Source organism: Oryctolagus cuniculus, chromosome 12, assembly GCF_051225735.1.
Source record: "Oryctolagus cuniculus isolate XC-2025 breed Fujian yellow rabbit chromosome 12, ASM5122573v1, whole genome shotgun sequence".
Taxonomy (NCBI): Eukaryota; Metazoa; Chordata; class Mammalia; order Lagomorpha; family Leporidae; genus Oryctolagus; species Oryctolagus cuniculus.
Genome location: NC_142878.1, coordinates 92,502,984 through 92,513,736, shown reverse-complemented (window position 1 = coordinate 92,513,736; position 10,753 = coordinate 92,502,984). Strand labels below are relative to the sequence as shown.

The 10,753-nt window shown below is 57.0% G+C and overlaps 1 long non-coding RNA gene across 1 annotated transcript; it reads right to left on the bottom strand.

Moving 5' to 3' along the window:
* Positions 1–1,460: 1,460 nt before the first annotated feature.
* Positions 1,461–5,619, bottom strand: LOC149123164 (uncharacterized). The gene is made up of 2 exons (XR_016218560.1): positions 5,497–5,619; positions 1,461–1,704 (listed from the first exon to the last, which is right to left on the bottom strand). It is a non-coding gene; the product is annotated as an uncharacterized LOC149123164 (long non-coding RNA).
* Between the last annotated feature and the right edge of the window lie 5,134 nt (positions 5,620–10,753).

Genomic DNA, 10,753 nt, shown 5'->3' with positions numbered 1-10,753 from the left:
CTGTTGTCCCCAGCTGAATCCCACCCCCTCTAACCTCCCTTCCCCTTCCAGGGCCCCCTGGGCTCCTGCGTATTTTTCCATAGGAAGCAGTGCAGTCACTTTAGGGCTGTGTGGCCTCATCCTGGAGCTCTCTGGGCCCCGGTGTCTTGCCCGTGGAGTGTGGAGGTGAAGGTACCTGCCAGCCAGCAGGGGCTGCTCCCCGACACAGGGCAGACTCCGAAACAGAGCCCCGTGCCGCCACCTCCAGCTGGGTCCCACGCTGCTTGGCTCCTCCAGGCCAAAACCCCCAGACCCCGATCTCACTCTCCGTGGTACTTGACCTCTCAGTGCAGTGTGCTCATGCCCCCTCCCCTATCTTGGCCCCTGCCTTCCCAGGGGGAGGCCCAAAGCTCCACGTGGTCCCCACTCAAGGCATCTCGGGACAGTCCTGGCCTCATCTGGACCCTGGCCATCAGTCAGCACTCCTATTTCTTGGAGAACTGTGGTTGGGGAGAAGAAGGGAAAAGAGAAGCAGGAAGGGGCAGGAAGGCCTCTGTAGACACCAGGGTGGGAGCCGGCTGTGCCTGGGTCACGTCCAGCCTCTGCTCCTTGCCAGTCTCCCGGAGCTCGGCTTTGTGGTGTGCAAAGTGGCAATGAGTCTTCATTTGTAGGGTTGCTATGGAGATAAAAGGAGAACACGTTTGCAAGCATCTGATGTACAGCAAGTGCTCAACCACTGCTGTCTGACCCTGTGCTTGTTATTAAGTGTGCTTGGCCTTGGACTGAGAGAACCTAGAGCTTCTGTTTTGCTTTGCTTGTCTGTTAGCCAGGATCTCTCTCTCTCTCTCTCTCTCTCTCTCTAAAAGCATTTTATTTATTTGAGAGGCAAAGAGTCACACAGAGACAGACCTCTTACGTGTGGATTAGTTCCCCAAAATCCCACAACAGCTACAGCTGGGCCCACTGAAGCCCAGAGCTGGGAATCCAATCTGGATCTCTCATGCGGGGAGCAGGGACCCAAGGACTGGAGCCATCGCCGCTGCCTCCCAGGGTGCGCATCAACAGGAATGTGGAGTCCAGAGCTGGGGGCTGGAGCAAGGCATTGGACCCAGGTACTCCAAGGTGGATGCTGGTGTCTTATCCACCAGCCTGGGTGCCCCCTCCAACAGGAGTTGCTTGAAGAGACCTTTGGACATCTGGGTATCCCTGCCCCAAACCTGAACTGGGTGTGAACAGCTCCAAGGCCCGGGGGGTGGCCCCTGTCCAGGTTGCTGCAGCTCAGAGCAGGGCAACCCTGCCTTCAGCTATAGAAAGGCAGCAGGAAGACCTGGGGGAAGGAGGTGGCACTGCTGAAACAGGGCAAGGAATAAAGAAACCTCCATCTATTAGACAGGCTGCGGTTCTAACCAGCGCTTCCTCAACAGAGCCTATTTGCATGTTTCCTGGTGCTAAGCCAGTGTGTTAATTAGGCAAATAATATATTTTTGGAAAAGATTTATTTATTTACTTGAAAGAGTTACACAGAGAGGGAAGGAGAGGTGCAGAGAGAGAGAGAGAGAGAGAGAGATCTTCCATCTGCTGGTTTAGTTGCCAAATAGTTGCAATGGCTGGAGCTGCACCGATCTGAAGCCAGGGGCCAGGAGCTTCTTCTGGGTCTCCCAGGTGGGTGCAGAGGCTCAAAGACTTGGGCCATCTTCTACTGCTTTCCCAGGCCATAGCAGAGAGCTGGAAGGGAAGTGGAGCAGACAAGACTCAACCCAGTGCCCATATGGGATGCTGGCACTGCAGGTGGCGGCTTTACCCGCTGCATCACAGTGCTGGTCCCTTAGGCAAATAATATTAATCATGATATTCACTCTGGGAAAGCTAAGTTGTGAAGGAGAAGGTGGAAGTGACAGTTTAGGTGGGGCAGGCAGGAGTGCGGAGGGGTGCTCCCAGGCAGCGTGGGAGAGAGGGAAGAATGGGTTGTGGGGGGCAGGCAGCCTGCGGGCAGTGTCCTGGAGGGCAGGGGCCTGGGGGCTAGGGGGCTGGTGGGGGGCGGTGAGCCGGGGTCTGCCTTGCTGTCTGAGCGTCCACACTTCTCTGAGCTTCAGTGTCCTGGTCTGTACCTCGGGATGGACACGGTCCCTCCCTGACACCAGGCAGGAGCACCCCCACGAGCCTCTGTGCCCCGCGCATGATGCCAGGAAGAGGTAAGCCGCCGGGAGGTGCTCCCTCCCCGCCCCTGTCCTGCCAGCGTTCACTGCCCTGTCCTCTTGTTGTATTTTTCAAAGACTTACTTATTTGAAAGCAGAGTGACAGACACAGAAGGAGAGAGAAAGGTATAACTTCCATCTGCTGGTTCACTCCCCAGCAGGGAGCCAAGAACTCCATGTGGGTCTCCCACGTGGGTGCAGGGGCCCAAGCACTTGGGCCATTTTCCGCTGCTTTCCCAGGTGCATTAGCAGGGAGTTGGATCAGAAGCAGAGCAGCCAGGACTTAAACCCTTGTCCAATAGCTGGCTTATCCTACAGCTCCTCCATGCCTTCCCCAACCCTGTCCTTTTCATAGCTTTGGGTCCTCCGCTGAGAAGAGAGCAGAGCAGAGAGGGGATGGGAAAGTGCCAGGATCCTGAGCCTCAGCTGCCCAAGTCCCCCCACTGAGAAAGCTTCAGCCAGACCACCAGGACCCCGGCCCCAGGGAGCCCGCAGGTGAGGCCAGGGGTCGTCATGGAGGAAGCACACCAGCCTCGTGTGAGTCACGAGGACAGATGCAAACCCCGCTCCTGCTGCTCCTCCACAGGTCTCTGGTTCGGGGCAGTGGAGCCTCAGTGTCCCCACCTGAGTGAGGCTGCCGGGCCGCCCTGAAGGGCTGTGTGGGTCCTAGGGGCTGGTGCACCCCCCTCTAGCACCCACCCTGCTGTGACCCTGGGTCTCCCGGTGGCCCGGGCAGAAGCGCCTGTGGGTCATGGCCTGGCCCACGCTTGCTGCCTGCAGCCTGGGCTGTTCTAGATCCTGGTTCTGAGTAGGAGAGGGAACAGGACACGGGGGGACCCCAGCACCCCTCCCCCCGGCTCCTGCCCTTACTGTGGGGAGAGCCCCTTGTTACAGGAAGCACGGCTGCCCCAGGAATCCTCATCCCTACCAAGGAGCTTAGCCATTCCTGAGCTGCTGCCACTGGGGGGTACTGGGGACACTGGGCTGTACTGGGGACACTGGGGTGTTCTGGGGACACTGGGCTATACTGGGGACACTGGGCTGTACTGGGGACACTGGGGGGTACTGGGGACACTGGGGGGTACTGGGGACACTGGGCTGTACTGGGGACACTGGGGTGTACAGGGGACACTGGGCTGTACTGGGGACACTGGGGTGTACGGGGGACACTGGGGGATACTGGGGACACTGGGCTGTACTGGGGACACTTGGGGATACTGGGGACACTGGGCTGTACTGGGGACACTAGGGGGTACTGGGGGCACTGGGCTGTACTGGGGACACTAGGGGGTACTGCAGACACTGGGGGGTACTGGGGGCACTGGGCTGTACTGGGGACACTGGGGGGTACTGGGGACACTGGGATGTACTGGGGACATTGGGGACATCCCCAGGAGTCCTGCCCTGCTAAAGCAGAGGGATGAAGATTAGCTTGTGCCCACCCAATACATATACACACACATGCACAAGCACATACATGCACACGCATGCATGTATACATGTGTATACACGCACACATATATGTACACACACACACAATACACACATGCACCTGTGAGGGGCAGGAGGACCTGAGCCACTCTGAGCAGCCAGGCCACGATCGCTAGAGAGAGTCGGGAGGATGCTGCTGGCCCATGGGAGGGCCGTGGGGTTGGGGGCCGTGGCAGCAGGAAGCAGGGTGACAAGAAAGCAAGATAAGGAGCTCCCTCCCGAGTGGTGGCCTTAGTGATCAGCCCGCAGGCCTTCTTCCTCCCCAGGACCGGGAGCTGCGTGTGACACCCATGGCCTTGGCTGCACCTGCGGGTGCTGCCTGACCAGCCGGCAGTGCGCACTCCTCTTGCCTTCGGGGTCCGACACTTCCAGCTGAACCATGCAGTTCCTGGGCCCAGTCCTGCCTTTCTGGAATGCACGGAAACACAGCTGGCTTTGTAGCCCCTGAAGCCCGCTGCCACGGGCCCTGTGCCTCTCCTCTGCTGGATCTGGGACCCCCCCCCACTTTCAGATTCCGGAGTGCCCCGATGGGCACCTACTACTTGTCAGGCACTGAGGCAGGCGTCTTCCATCGCGGTGGCTCTTGGTTCCACAGCCAGCGGCAGGGGATAGGGTCACGGCCCCCTTTTCATAGTCAAGAAACCTGAAACTCAACCCTCTGAGGCTTACCCAAGCTTTCTCAGTGAGTGAGTCATCAGAGCCTGGTCAGGGTGGTGCACCCCGCAGTCCTGTAAGCAGAAACCCCAGGTTTCTGTTTTGGGGTTGGCTCTGTCTTGTTTTTGATTTGCTGTTGTTGTTGTTGTTTTTAAACTTGGAAGCCATAGAGACAGCTTCCATCTGCTGGCGCCTCTCCCAATGCCCGTAATGGCCAGGACTGGACTGGGCTGAAGCCAGGAGGCAGGAACTCAACCCAGGTCTCCCACATATGTGAGCCATCACCTGCCGCCTCTCAGAGTGTTCAGGAATCTGGGATCTGGAGCTGAGTCCAGGATCTACCCCAGGTACTCCAATGCGGGGTAAGAGCATCTTAGCCGGCACCTCAATGGCTAGACCAGATGCCTGTCTCTTGACTGGTTTGCATATAACATGCACCTGTGTAATTCTCGTACAAGCCCTGTGACATCCTGCCCATTGCAGAGACAAGAGACCAAGCCCTTGGCAGTCCCAGGTCTGCCCTTCTGTATTCTATGCAAAACGAACCCGGTTATTCTGGCCCCTGCGGGGCGCCGTAACCACGGCAGACCCAGGAGAACTCTGCCTCTAGTGCATTCGCTGTGGGTGTTGAGCTGGAGTCCCAGCGGTTAAGGCTTCCTATGCCCCTAAGAGACCCCAGCCTCCCTCTCAAGTCTGCTTCAGGGAGAGGCTGTTAGCGGCAGCCACAGCGGGGCTGGCGGGAGGACCTGGTGTGTGCTGCTCTAGCCCAAGGCCAGACACTCTGCACACCTCCCAGGCAGTGGCGGACAAGGTGGTTATGAGCCAATAACCTTTGGTTCAAGAACCCCAAGTGAGCGCTGGCTGGGGGAGCCCTGGAGGCAGCTCTTGGGAAAGCGTGGGAGCGCTGACTCACCTGTCCTTTCAGCCACAAAAGAGGAATTCTCTTTTCCTTGGCCCCGTGCCCCGAGCCTCTCCTGGCTGGCTGGCATTACCCAGCGGCTGGAATGCAGGGCTAGGCACAGGAGGTCGAGCTGGGGCCCTCTGCTCTTTGCAGAAGCTCAGAAGCGAGGTGGGATGCGTCCCTCCACCCCACCCCACCCCAGGTTCCCCAGCTGCTTTGTGGCCAGTGGGGCCACTTCAGAACGCCCCCCCTCCCCACTCCCCCAGGCCTCCTCACCTTGCCTTTAACAGCTCTGAGTCTGCAGGCTGAGTCTGTGTGCCCATTTGTGAGTTTGCTGGGGATCCAGCCCCCTGCCGGCTGCCAGCCAGCCTCCTGAGGACTTCTCCGGGTTGCTCGCTCTTCTCTCAATACCATCATTTATACGTTAGATGGCAGGCCTGATCCCAACGGGTGCAAAGCCACACACTTCCTCCCTGGCCTGGCAAGAGGAGGAAACCACAAGGTGGGCAGTGGGGGCGGGGCCTCTGGAGGAGCCCCCAGGCCACAGCCAAGTAAGTTGTTTTGTAAACACCTCATTCAATTACGCCTCCTCCAACACAGAGGCAGCTAATCACTCATGCCTGGCTGGTTCATGAATATTAAACCCTGCTCCCTCGCCAGGGCTTCTCCCAGTTGGGAAACCACCATCTCCAGGGAGGAGCAAGAAAAATGCAGGCCCTGGCATCCCTTCGTGACTGGTGCTGGGACTGCAAGGGGAAGCCTTGGGCGTCTGTTTCACAAGGACAGCGTAGGGCTGGGATGGGACCAGCAGTGCCAGGGGCCTCTGAATGTCTGCTTCCGTGGAGAAACTTGGCCAGACATGGGATCTGAGGCAGATGGCGCCACTCCCATGGGTCTCAATTTTCTCATCTGTGTAGTGATCTGTGGTCGTATATGTGTCAAATGTGCCTGTTTGACTCCTCCCTGTGTGGCGAAGGGCCCCAAGGCACCCTCAGAGAGCTCAAAGCCTGCTTTCTAGGATCAGCTACAGAAGAGGAGGGAGCCCAAGCCCAGAGGGAGAGCTGAACAGAAAGAGAACCCAGGGCCTGGGGCAGGTGCATCCTGTAATGATCACTGTTATTTGTCCACTCATTCGGTATATATTTCTTGAATACCTGTTATGTGCCAGACACTTGGAGTTTAGTGCATAGAAGACAGTGAAATCCCTGCCCTGGGACAGCCACACATACTCTACCATTTCTCCCACGCGGGGGAGCACTCATTCCCAGCCCTTGAATCTGGGCAGGGCTTATGACTCGCTTGACAAGCAGAATGAGGAAGAAGTGATAGTCCCAAGATAGAAGGCTTGCAGCTTACCTGTGCCTCTCTGAAAGCGCTCACTCTGGGGGATCCGGGCCTCTGCGGAGAAGTCTGTCCCAGCATGTGGAAGGGTCCATGGAACTTTGCAAGCCCAGCCGAGGCCCTGCCTTCCTGCTCTGCTCACCAAAGCAACAGACCTGCCAGTGAAGAAAATGTGGACATGTGCAGTGCAGCCACCAGCTGGCTGATACAGAACAATGTCCATTGTCAGCGTGGGAGACAGAAGAACCACCCAGCTGAGCCTTGCCCGAATGCTTCACTCACATTGTTTGCACTATAATGAAATGTTTATCGTTTTAACAGTGGATAGCAAGAATGTTGTAATGGAGCAAGACAGACTGACAGGTGATAAGCAACCAAACACATTAGTAATTAGAATATTTGGTGGTGACAGAGGAAAACAAAGTAGGGGAGGGGCAGAAGGCATGTGTATGTGCCCAGGGGAGCACTCACCAAGGAGATGGCATCTGCCCCCTAAAGCCAACCATCTCCAGGCACCTGCTTGCCTCTGGCTTTGCAGCCTCCAGGGGCACCCAGCGTGCACAGCCCCACCCTCCCCTTCTTCCACTCCTGTGCTGAACGCGGGATTGGCCGTGAACTGCGATGTCATGCAATCCACTCGAGAGATCGGCGGTGGGGGTGGCTTTGAGGTGTGAGCGATGGGAGGCAGTGGTCTGACTGCGCCCCCTCTGTAACACCACCTACTTCCTCATGCAACAGTAGGAAGAGCAGGGTCTTAGGAGGTGGTTAGAGGAGAGGGTGGCACATGTGACCATGATGCTGGCCGGCACCAGACACCAAATTTGCCAGCTCATTGACCTGGGATTTCTGTCTGTTGTTCAGAAGCCTCCCAGGGGGCAGTAGCTTGGGTATGGCAGCCCAGATGGACTGAGAACCCATGGACAGGAGCTCACACAGAGTGGGTGGGGAAAACCCAGGGCTCCTGGGAGGGCAGGGTCATTGTTGCCAGCACCAGGGGCCCTCGCTGTGGGCCAGGCCGTGCCACCTCCTCACCGCTCTGAGGTCAGCGATGAGCCCCCATTTCACAGATGAGAAAACCGAGACCCGAAGCATGAAGTCACCTTCCCAGAGTCACAGAGCCAGCAGGTTGAACCCAGATCTCTCCAGTGTCAAGGCCCATGCGCTTAACCATCACACTACGTACAGGACACGGCCCCTGCATGAGGAGTCTGCAGCCAGCTGTGTGCAAGCCACGAGGGACATGATCTGGTGGTGTCGTCCTGGGCATTGGCTTTCAGTACTCACGGCTTACACATTTTAAAAGGCCTCAGCTTTATTTGTACCCAGTCCTGCTGGAGCCTCCCAAGAGGCCTTTGGAGTTGGCATTACTGCTTCCATTTTATAAGTAGGAAAGCCCAGAACCACAGCTCTGTGAGCAAGAGACTCAAAGAGCATCAGCTACGCAGCTGGAACTTAATCCCCCTACCCACCGCCGCCTACCTGCAGCCCACGACACTGCCTGGGGCCCAGCCCTCTGGCCTGTCTCCGCATCTCCCCCACCCCAGGGGACAGGCAGTGGTGCCAGCCGTGAGCCTCCCCAGCCCCACCATCTTTCCCCTGAACAGACTGCAGCTCTGGCCACAGTGGCATCCTGGGAGCAGTGCACCTGTCAGGAGGACGGCCTTCGTCCTGCTTCTATGCAGCGGTGGCAAAGACAGGCCTGGAGGAGGCCGTGCCCTGGGGCAGTGCACAGGGGCTCAGTGCAAGCCTGTTCTCACCAGGGAGCTGGACAGCTTGGGGCTCCAGGGCTGGGGAGCTCACGTTCTTTTCGGATCCCTGTACACGCTGTGTTTGTGAGCCCTGTGCTAGGTTTGTCGCCACCACAAGTCACGTGTGGCAGTGTGGGAGTGGCATCCAGTGGGGAGTCTGGGAAGCCCTCATGGATGGCTACCCTCGTGGGTGAATGGATGAAGGCCTCTCTCCTGTGAGGAGTTCTGATGCTCCCGGCACTGATCAGCCGTCATAGAGAGGCACTCTGGAGGGATGCGGCCTCTGTGTTCCGTCCCCTCCACCTGCACCTGCCGCCTCCCACGCTCCACCACGAATGGAAGCAGTGTGAGGCCCCTGCCAGATGCGGCTGCCTGGTCTTGGACCTCAGGGCCTGCAGCCCATGAGCCAAAATCCGCCCCTCGTTTGCCAATGCCCCAGGCTAAAGCATTCTGCTATAGCAATGGGGAAGGACCACAGTGCCGCACAGATGTATTGCTTCCATGTTTCATTAACCACGTAAGAGAAAGAGAGTGGGCGAAGCGTAGGAGAGCCCAGGTTCCATCAACCTCACTAGTAATTTAGTGCAAGAGAAAGGAAATGAGCAAATAGAGGCTTCCATCAACCTGCTCAGCAGAATTAAAAAAGGGCGACAGCCAGGGTCGCAGGGGTCGGGGCGGGGGTGTACAGAGAAATAGCCACTCACTGAGTGCTGGTAGCGGAATCCACGGACAGAACTCCATTTGCAAAGTATTTATTTATTTAAAAGGCTGAGAGACAGAGAAAGAGGGAGACACACACTCATACACACGCACGCACACACACACACACACACACAGAGATCTTTCATCTGCTGGTTCACTCCCCCTAATGGCTGCAGTAGCCGGGTCTGAGTCAGGCTGAAGCCAGGAGCCAGGAGCTCCATCCCCGTCTCCCTCTCGGGTGTCAGGGTCACAGGTTCTTGGGCCATCACCTGCTGTTTCCTCGGGGAACACCAGCAGGGAGCCGATGGAAGCCGAGCAGCTGAGACTCAAGCAAGCTGACACTCCGGTACTGGGTGCTGGCAGAGCAAGCCGTGGCCCATCCTGCTACGCCACAACGCTGGCCCCCATAAAAATCCATGTTGAGGCCACATCGGCAATATGGACTGTGGTGCAAACTACTCAGCACCTCCCAGCCAGCAGCGCTGCTTCAGAAAGTGTCTACAACCACGCACGTGCACAGAGACGTGTGTGCAGAGAGCTTTGCTGCAGTGGGGTTTCGTGACTGTGAATGAAGTCAGCTAATGCCGAAGTTCGTTGAACCAATTCAGTGGAGCATTATAGAGTGGTGGAAAGGAATGTTGTTTGTCCTCATAGAAACATATAGTGGCAGCAAAGCGGTGAAGACATACGATTCCCTGGGGAGGGATATCACAAAACGATGTGCATGCGTAATTAAAGCTTCCTTATTGTGGTTTACTTATGAGTGGATTTTGAATCGGAACCGATGCACAGCTGCCAACTTGTGTTATTGGGAGTGGAGGTCGGAGGCCTGAAGGCTTTTCTGCTCTGTGTGCAGCCATTGGAAAGTGTTTTTGTTTGTTTGTTTGTTTGTTTTTTTACCATGACTTCTTAATATATATGTAAGCAGGAGAAAAATGTGGATGGAACACACATCACCATTGAAGGTAAAAGGAACAAAGAGGGAAGGGTTTGTGACACCAGGGGGAAGAGCGTGCTGAGGTGGTGACTCGGGACACGGAGTCCGAGGGTGGGGCGCTGCGAGGGTCTCCGATGGGCGTGGAAGGAGACGGAGGCCAGGACGCAGGTGCTGGTGCTCACTTGGCTCTTCCACGCAGTGGCCCCTGGGATGAACCCTGGGAATCGTGTGTGCCAAGTCACCCCAGACTCTCAAGGCCAAGTATCTGGGGCTGGGTCAAAAACCTGCATTTGAACCCAGTTCCTCTCAGACACTCAGAAGTTTGAAGACGAGTGGTTCAGACCGTAGTGAGCCCACGCATTTTATTTCCAAATGAGGCAACCAAGGCACAGAGAAGCCAAGCCACTTCTGTAAGGTCACACAGCCAGTGTGTGGTAGAGCTAAGCTAGACGGCAGGTGCACTGTCCCCAGGAGTGTCCAGGGCCATATGTCTCTCCACCCCTATGTCCTACAAGGAGGCCTGGCCAGGCCACGGAGGCCGAGGGGCCATTCAGGACAAACCAGGCCTCGAGGTCACCTACAGCCCATAGCCATCCAAGAAGATGCTGGGGACAGGGTTTGTAGACCACAGACTCAAGTGCTCGCCTCTCTCTTCACTTTTCCCGAAATCAGTTTAGAATCTACTTTGTCAGATAGGAGCTGGCCAGTGCTGAGCCTTGGTCCCGGTTCCAGCATTTGCTCAGCCAGGTCAGCCTGTCCAGCTACAGGCTGGGCTGACATGGATGGTGGTGGTCATGGCAATGGT